Here is a 9,987-nt window from a genome sequence, read left to right as displayed (position 1 = left end):
TTCTCAAAAAGAACATTTCAAGATTTATCATGAAGTACATCACTGTCAATGATAGGATAATATATATACACTTACAAGAAAGACCTGTTAATATCAATTTCTTCTAGGAAAGTCCAAGTTGAAGTGGGAGAAAATTAAAACATGTTCACAAAAGCAAAAGAAGAACCTTGAGTATATCCTACTTGAATTTAAAGACCATGTCAAGAACAGCTTAGATGTATTAAGCACTAAAGACTAAAGACCATTGTGGGGCAAATGAATTGCTTGATATGGCTTTTCCGGCCATAGTTTCTGTAACTCCCACAAGAATACTGGGTGGGACCATGCAAAGAAGGTGTGTAGAATTCTGATGTTGGAATTGGTTAGTTTTGTCACTCTGCCAGGCTTATAATGAGCCTTCCTAGGGTCAGAGAAGGGAATCTCACTGCCATCAAGAGAGAAGAGCTGGAAGTCAAGTAGAGTGCATTCTTGGACCCAAGATCCCTCCACTGGACTTTCTAGGCAGAGATACCTGGCCGAGAGAGATTCCTGACAGAGAAAGACATTAGGCAGAGAGAGAGATCTGGCAGAAGGACAGTGGCAATTGAACCAAGAGACATGAGACAGAGTAAGAAATCTGAGTGCTCTTGGGCAGAAAGCTTGTTGGTGGAGTAGGGTGCATGTAAGTGTACCTATTGGTAGAGTTAAAAGAGCTTTGTACCACCTGCCTGAGCAAAGCAGAGGCCAGGCTGAGAGGCCAAGGGCCAGAGAGATATGCTTGAGAACATAGCAGAGAGGAGATTATCCTGACAGAAGAATTACACCTTGAGGGGGTTCCTGAGCCTGAATTGTAGCCTGTTACTTCCCTAATAAACCCTGTAATTGTGAGCATTATCTGTGACTTCTGTGTGGCTTATCAGTGAATTATTGAACCCAGCAGAGAAGGAGTGAATACTATGGGAAGGATGGCTGGTGTAAGAGTTGGTAAAAAGCTTGTGGTTAGTGGCATATTTAGCCTCAAGAATAAGCCTTAGACTGTTGATGGTGATTCTATTCCCCCTTCTGAGATTGGAGGAGGTCAGAAGATGTTGTCTCCATGATCTTTTTACAACCATACAAGTTGTAGGATGACATCAAGGACTTCATATATGAAGAAAGCAAAAAGTGATTAAAAAGACAGAGAAGGAAAAGACCAAAATGGATGACAGAAGTTACACTAGTACTTGCTTTTGAATGTAGAATAGCCAAAGATAAAGGAAGAAATGATGATGTAAGAGAGCTGAAAAAATTATTTCAAAGGTGGTACAAGACAACAGAGTAAAGTATTATAAAGAAATATGCAAAGATCTGGAACTAGAAAAGCAAAAGGAAAGAACCCACTAAGCACTTCTCAAACTGACAGAACAGAAGAAAAAATTCAGGCCTCAAGTTCCCATAATGAGGGATTCTATGGGCAAAATATTGAATAACAGGAAACACCAAAGAAGATGAAAGGAGTACAGTTATTGTTGTTGTTAGGTGCCATTGAGTCGTCTCTGGCTCATAGAACTCTATGCCCAGCAGAACAAAACACTGCCCAGTCTTGTGCCAGCCACATGATCCTTGCTATACCTGAGTCCATCACTGCACATCCCTCATTCCACATCCTCTTCTGAATCCAACCTGCATTTCTGGAAGTTCTCTGTCAATATACTACTGCAATCATTTTTGAATTGTCTTCAGTAAAATTTTACTTGCATGCAATATTAATGATATTGTTCAATAATTTCCACATTCTGTGGGATTACTTTTCTTTGGAATGGGTACAAATGAGGATCTCTTCCAGTCATTTGGCCAGGTAGCTGTCTTCCAAATCTCTTGGCATAGCCCAGTGAGTGCCTCTAGCACAGCATCCATTTGTTCAAACATCTCAATAGGTACTCTATCAATTCCTGGAGCTTTGTTCTTTGCCAATTCCTTCAGTGCAGCTTTGACTTTTTCTTTCAATACCATTGGTTCTTGATCATATGCCACCTCCTGAGATGGATGAACATCGACCAATTCTTTTTGGTGCAGTGACTCTATGTATGCTCTCCATTTTCTTTTGATGCTTCCTGCATCATTCAATACTTTGTCCATAGAATCATTCAATATTGCAACTCAAGGCTTACATTTTTGCCTAAGTTCTTTCAGCTTGAGATATGCTGAGCATGTTCTTCCCTTTTGGTTTTCTAACTCCAGGTCTTTGCACATTTCATTATAGTAATTGGCTTTGACTCTTCTAGCTGCTCTTTGAAATCTTCTGTTCAATTCTTTTATCTTGTAATTTCTTCCACTTGCTTTAGCTCTCCAGGGCAAGTTTCAGAGTCTCTTCTGATATCCATTTTGGTCATTTCTTCCTTTCTTGTCTTTTTAATGACCTCTAGCTTTCTTCATAGATTATTTTCTTGATGTCATCCCACAATTCCTCTGGTTTTCTGTCATTGGTGTTCAATGCATCAAATCTATTCTTCAAAGGGTCTTTAAATTCAGGAGAGATGTTATCAAGGTATTATTTTGGCTCTTGTTTACTTGTTTTAATTGTCAACTTCAACTTTAACATGCATATGAGCATGTGATGATCTGTTCTACAATCAGCTCCTGTCCTTGTTTGGCTGAAGATATTGAACTTCTCCATCACCTCTTGCCACAGATGTAGTCAACCTGACTCCTGTGTACTCCATCTGGCAAAGTCCATATGTATAGCCACTGTTTGTGTTGTTTAAAAAAGGTATTTGCAATGAATAAGTCATTGGTCTTGCAGAATTCTATCATGCCATTTCCAGCATTATTTCTGTTATTTCAACTACCAGTGACCCTTCTTTTTTTTTTTTTTTTTCCAACTTTTGCATTCCAATCACCAGTGATAATCTACACATCTTGATTGCATGTTTGGTCAATTTCAGACTGCAGAAGTTGATAACAATCTTCAATTCCCTCATCTTTGGTTTTGTGGTTGGTACATAGATTTGAATAATAATAATATTAATTGGTCTTCCTTGTAAGCATATGGATATTATCTTATCATTCCAATGAATGTTTGCTTCTGTTTCTACTCATTTTGAGTCTTGCCACATGAGCCAATAGAGGTCCCGAAAGTTTTGTTCTATTCATATCATTAAGGTCATTTCTACTCTGAGGAGTCAGGTCTTCTACAGTCAAATTTTGAGTGACTTACGACTTGATGGGCTCATATTCCAGCACTATATCAGACAATGTTTCAGGGCTATTCATAAAGTTTTGCAGTAATATATATAATATATTTTACATACATATATGGGTCTGATTCTTAGCTTTTGCTACCATTTGCCTGAGAGAGTAGAGTCTCTTTTGTACTGTTAAGGAAGATCTCTACCTTTCACACTTCTTAAATTGGTGATTGTTCACCCTCAGCCTTTCATTGGCTTTAACAGGTGCATCAATAATACCTAGTAGCAACTAACTAATGCAAAGTCCTTATAATTACTTCCAAAATACCTTAAAAAAATGCTGAGATATAACCTTACTAGTATATATATTTCATCCCAGCTCAGTTCAATACCATTGAGTTTTGGTAATTACACCACAACATTCTCAGTGCTATTAGTATTCCACCAACACTAGTTATGTGGTTGTTATTGACAGATAATTAAGAGTTTACTGAATTCCAAAATCCAATTTTTATAGTCTGTGTTTCAGGACCATTCCTAGAACCAACTGGCAATAGGTTAGCGGCCCTGGAAGCAGATTCCAAAAAAAAAATCACATGTAAGTGGTTTTTTGGTCAATGCTCTTTGAGACAAACTGTGAGAGACTGAGAGAGTCAGGATTGGTCAGAAGGAGAAATTAAACTGGGAAGCAATTGCAACATAGGCCTTACTCAATCTATGGGGATGTATGGTTTTGGAATATCCCCTCAGGGTTGTCCCCAATTTAAGGTAATGGAGCTAGATGACTGTATCCCTCATACTACCCAATCATTTCTCCAGGCTTCCCCTGGAGAAAGAACACTTCATTTAAAAAGATATTAAAATCAAACATGAAAGGTGCTCAACTTTATTAGTCTTAGGGTAAATGCAATTTAACTTACAATAAGATACTAGTACCCATCACAAGAATGGCTAAAATTAAAAAGGCTGACACACCAAGTGTTGTCAAGGGTGTGAAATAATTAAGAAATCATATACACTGCTGATATAAGAGTAAAGTTTAGCAACCACTTTGAAAAATTATTTTGCAACATCTACTAAAGTGCATAAATGCATACAGAATGACTCAATGATTCTACGCTAAGCTATATACCCAATAGAACTGTGTTTCTATAGTTATAAAAACACATGTCATTGAATGTATACAGCTGTACTATTTATAATAGCACTAACCTTCCCTTCATCATTCAATAAATAAATAGATGTTGGTTCATTCACATAAATGGATAGCTGGTTTAGATCAATGAGAATTAATGATCTACAATCACACATTCTTACCAGTAATATGTTGAAAAAAAATGAAAAAAAACATAAATGTGTGCATAATATATAAATCCATTTATATAAAGTACCAACAAATCTATGATGTCAGAATACAAAAAGGGAAAAATGAATGTCTTTTCATGATGTGAAAATTGTATAACCTCAAGAGTAATAGTACAAATAAATGTTAAAATGATACTATGTTACTATTTTCCACCTGTCATCTTGATCAAAATCCCAAAATTTGATAATCCTTTACCCTGTATGAGGAATGTATTGCTTAAAAAAGCTTAATTGGTGGTAAATTTTAAAGAGGAACATTTCCCTACAATGCATGAAAATGTTTGCTTTCCATCAGCATGTATAAGTAGCACTTGTAAAGGTTGTGAAATACAGATTCCTGAGTCTCACCTCTGAAAATTTTGATGTAGTAAGTCTGGGATAGATAGTGATAATCTGTATGTCCAACAGCTTCCTAGATGTGGCTGGTACCTCCTTTTTTCAAACTACACATTTGAGTACTGCTGCTTCAGGCTCAGTTTCACTCCTTCGAATTTATGCTACAAATATACTCTGATGCTTATGTCAGAGTATAAAAATACCAAAGAAATCATTCTTTTAACAATATATATTTACAGTTTGAATAGGAAATACATTCAAAACTACAATTTTTTTAAAAAAATTTAAAATTATCAAAGATAACATAGTGAAAAATCCCCATACCGATCTCACCAAATGCTCAGCCCCTAATCTTTCTTGTATTACCAGCCCACACCTCAGCCAACCAGGCAGCCATAGTTACTAGTTTCTTCTGCCTCCTTCCATAGACTTTTTCTTAAGAACATGAAAGTAAGTAATTATGAATATATTTTATTTTCACCTTCCTCACTGTGTATTCACTCAGCTGCTAACCAAAATGTAGGTTCCAACCCTCCCAGGGGTTCCTCAGAAGAAAGGATGAGTGATCGACTTCTGAAAAATCAGCCACTGAAAACCCTGTGGAACTCAGGTTAACTCTACTCTGATGCACGTAGGATCATGATGAGTCAGTGTCAACTCCACCAGAACTGGTGGTTTCATTGCATAAATAGATGAATGTCTATAACATAGCCATTTGATGATGCCCTCACCTCAGCTGAATCCAAATCTTACATATGCATGTGTATATGTATATTTATGTAGAGCTGAGAATATAAACTTCTCTGCTTTTGTGTTACCCTGGTAAGTATGTTCTGGGTCTGTGTTATATATTTATTTGTTTTGAATGCCTTCCTGTCAATTCTCTTAGTGACCTGATATGTTAGAGGAGAACTGCCCCATAGGCTTTCCTAGGGTCAACCTTACTGATACCTGCAGACACTCAAACATCATCTGCTCCTGCTCTACAAAGTTAGGGGGAAGATTAATTTTCCACTCCAAGGTTTTTCATCATTTGTTTCCCTGTGTTATATCAATTTTCTTACATAGTGTCTTTGTGTGGAGAGGGGTTTAAATATAGAATGGAATTTTGCTTTGTCAGAGTAGTTCACAAAAGCTAAAGGCATTTCCACCCCAATCGCACTAATCAGGCAAGATAAATGTGAAGGCTTTGTGCTCTAGATATTGACAAGCCCTGAACTTGTCACATTATTCAAATCAGACAATAATAAGAATTACTAATGGATTGTATGGAAGAATAGAAGTTTGAGAAAGATTATATTTGAAACAAGACTGTTTCTCCATTCTAATGAATCACACGATTGCATTATTGCATGTAATAGCACTAAGCTTTTTGAGATAAATACAGTGCCTGGAGAAATGACAAATTGTTATCTTAAAATAAGAAGGTGATGAATCATATTAGTACTGTATTTATTTTACTACTGAATCTCTACAGCTGTGCAAGAAAAACTTGGATTGAAATTTAAAAGATTTAGGGACTTATTGCTAAAATATTGTTATAATTTTCATTTCACAACAAATATATATTTATTACCTAAATGTCTTATCAAGGTCAGTTGGAACACGACCCATGGGAATAACATTGCAAAGCAGACAATTTTTCAGCCAGCATAGAGCATATGGTTGTAAATGGTCTTTAAAATATTAATAGTACTAAAAAGAGAAATTTTAAAATCCATATTTGCTTAGTTGGTTTAAATCCTAAACTTTCATTTGAGCACTTACTACCTAAGTCCTTAAAAATATTGTGGCAACACTTTCATTAATATTTCAATACAGTGTCTTCAGCCCTTTTAGTATGGCCTACTAATGACACAGCTGCACCTCCCTTCACTCTATTAAGAAGATTCCCGGAAAACTGTTTCTCCTAGACATATTGACATATTATGTTTCACATCCGGCTTCCACACAATTCTGCATTTCCATTTTAGTCTCAACTGTTATAAATGCTTCATCTCCCCAGTCAGGTTTACTTCTTCATTCTTCCTTCTTCTTTATTTAGCAATAAATTAATTTTTTATTGTTATTCCTTTGAGGAAACTCCAGACGATCAAAGCATTGCAGGCTCCAACTTAAAAATAAATATTACATGTGTGTTTCTTAAAAGTTCTCACCAGGAATACATTTTTCTAAGTATTTCACTTATTTTTTCTTGCCTCTCTGGCTCACTTGCCTTATAAGATCCTTCCCTTTTCAACCCTTATGCAAAATGTCTTGAATCTTCACTAATTTCAGGCCTACAAAAGGTTTCAGTCTCTACCCCAAGCTCAATCAATCTGCATTTTAACCTACTCCAAGTATTTCAAGTGAGCTCTGGTGGTGTAATGCCTAAGGCATTTGACTGCTAACCAGAAGACTGGAGGTTCAAACCCATCAGCCACTCCTCAGAAGGAAGATTGGGCAATCTACTTCCATAGACTGCTTCAGAAACCCAAAGAGAGGTTGCTATCAGAGTCTCTCTTAAACAAAGGAGAATGTACTCAGAACTTTACTCTTAATTATTAAGAGATTTTAGTTTAAAAATACCTTCACTATAAACCAAAATGGATTAAGAGAACATCAATCATTTACTCATCAGAACAAACTCCTATGTTATTTGTAAATAGTTTTTGCCTCATGAATACAAGACTGATTCTAAGCAAGGTAATTTAGAGTAATCAAGTATATCCCAAAAGTTTTCAAATGTTAACTTATACATGTTTTCCCTGTATTTCTTTCACTGCAGAGCTCAAAATTCTTAGTATGACTGTTATTTCTCCTGACCAAACCAAAACCTAACCCACTGCCGTGGTGTTGGCTCTGACTCATAGCGACCCCTCCTTGGGTTTCCGAGGAAGTATCACTACAGAAGTCAATTGCCCAACCTTCCTTCCAAGGAGTGGCTGGTGGCTTTGAACCACAAGCCTTCTGGTAGCAGTCAGTTCAATCATAGGAGAAAGGAAAACCAGAAGAGACATAAGCAGACTTTTAATGAGCCAAGGTTAAAATGGATTTTTTCTAAAATTTATTACACAGTAATTTTCAACTTAATGTTTTCTAGAAGCATACACAAGGCATGGCACTCACACATGTAGCACACTATGCACAGAGCTTTCTTTCATTACAGGCAATTTCTTAGTTCCATTAATTGAACTCTAATTTATAATACACAAGAAAATGAGCTAGAATAATTACAGTTATTATACAGACTTACACAATACCAATGTGCTACACACACACACACACACACATCCTCTTCTCCTCACTTATCAACTGCCTTGTTATCCAACATTTCACATTTACTGTAGTTAAAAAAAAAAAAATACTATCAAACTATTTTTCACATTAACAATGCAATAATGAACACCAAGGTACAAGGCAAGAGTAAAACTGGCTGTGATTGTTAAGGTTATGTGTCAACTTGGCTGGGCCATGAATCTCAGAGGTTTGGCAGTTACATAAAGATGCAATTTGACAGTTATGTGATGATGTAGCCACCTTCCATTTTGTAATCTGATGTAGTCATCTTCCATTTTCACTTAATGCCACTTATTGCATAACAATTTGGTCTATGGAACCTAATCATGTCAATGAGTGAAGAAAGAGAGTATCTATAACTATGCATTACAATTACACATCTAAATCATTCCTAATTCATGGAAAAATGTGTGATTTACAAATGTTGGTGAAAAAATGCAAAATGTAACAGTATAGAAATTGAGAATACTTATTTTAAGATATCCTCCAGGCTTCTGTGATAGGTAGGCTCTAAGATCCTTTCCTCCTGCTATTCATCACTTTGTTTAATATCCTCCCCACAAGAGTTGACTGGATTTACTATCTTACCTCTAACAATTACAATACAGATAAACTAATTGGATGCTACTTCTAAGATTGGCAATACAATTTCTTTCTTAGATCTCTTTCTGGCACGTGATAAGAAAAGCTAGTTGTAATGTTTTGAGCTGCCTTATGAAGAAGTCTACATGGCATGGAACTGAACATGCTTCCAACTATACCTGGAGAGGAACTGAGATCCTTAATCCAACAGTTGATGAGGAACTCTATCCTGACAACAGTCACATGAGTGAACTTGGAAGTAGATCCTTCATCAGACAAGATTTCTGAAAAGACTGCAGCCATAGACTATAACTTCACTGAAATCTCATGAGAGGTATGGAGCTAGAGGAACCCAGCTAATCCTCTCTCAGATTCCTGACCAACAGAAACTGGAAGATAGTGAATATGTACTAATTTAAGTTGCTAAATTTTATTGTATACAATACAATACAATAAGTGGAAGCTCTGGTGACATAGTGCCTAAGACATTTACTGTTAACCAGAAGGCTGGCAGTTCAAACCCACAAGCCACTCCTCAGAAGGAAAATTGGGTCAGTCTACTTCCATAGTGATGCTGCTTGGAAACCCAAGGAGGGATCACTATGAGTTGGATCTGATGATGGCAGGGAGCTTTTTTTTTTTTTTTTTTTTTCTTTTCTTTTTTTAATACAATAAGTGGTAACTATTGCAAATTTAGTATTGGGAATGGGATGTGACCTTAAGAAATGATTGAAAATGTGTTAGTGGCTGTGAAATCTGGTCATGGGTAGAGAATAGGAGTATTTTGAGGAATGAGTTAACAAATATCTAAATTATTTTGAAAAGGTTGTTGGTAGAAAACTGGTCTTTGCAAATTCTTCAAGTCAGGACTCAAAAGAAAGGTAGGTGCAAGTTGTTAGAAAGTGGAAGGAGGAGAATTCTTGAAAAGTAGTGAAAGAAAGTTGAGTAACATAATTGGTAATGTGAAAATGAAGAAAATGTGCTTAATGCACTATGTGATATAAAAAAAAGATTTTAAAATAAATTGTTCAAAGAGCCAACTAGTTTCATTTTAAATTTTATAATAAAATGTGAGAAGTAAGAGATAAATTGAGGGAAGGATTGTTAAACCAAAAGGATTCAGGACTTGATCATGATGAAAATTTCCAGCTTCTCCAGATGGCAAGCAATACTAAAACTAAGAAATGTTTACTGAGCAAATATCAAATCCAAGACACTGCCAGTAAAAAAAAGTTGTGTAGAAATGAAGTTAAGAGTGTTATTATAAAGACTATTTTTA

This window comes from Orycteropus afer, unplaced genomic scaffold (genome assembly GCF_000298275.1).
Source record: "Orycteropus afer afer isolate SDZICR_OR568_19922 unplaced genomic scaffold, OryAfe1.0 scaffold00265, whole genome shotgun sequence".
NCBI classification, from domain to species: Eukaryota; Metazoa; Chordata; class Mammalia; order Tubulidentata; family Orycteropodidae; genus Orycteropus; species Orycteropus afer.
The sequence above is the reverse complement of the archived record's forward strand: the minus strand, read 5'-3'. Positions refer to the sequence as shown.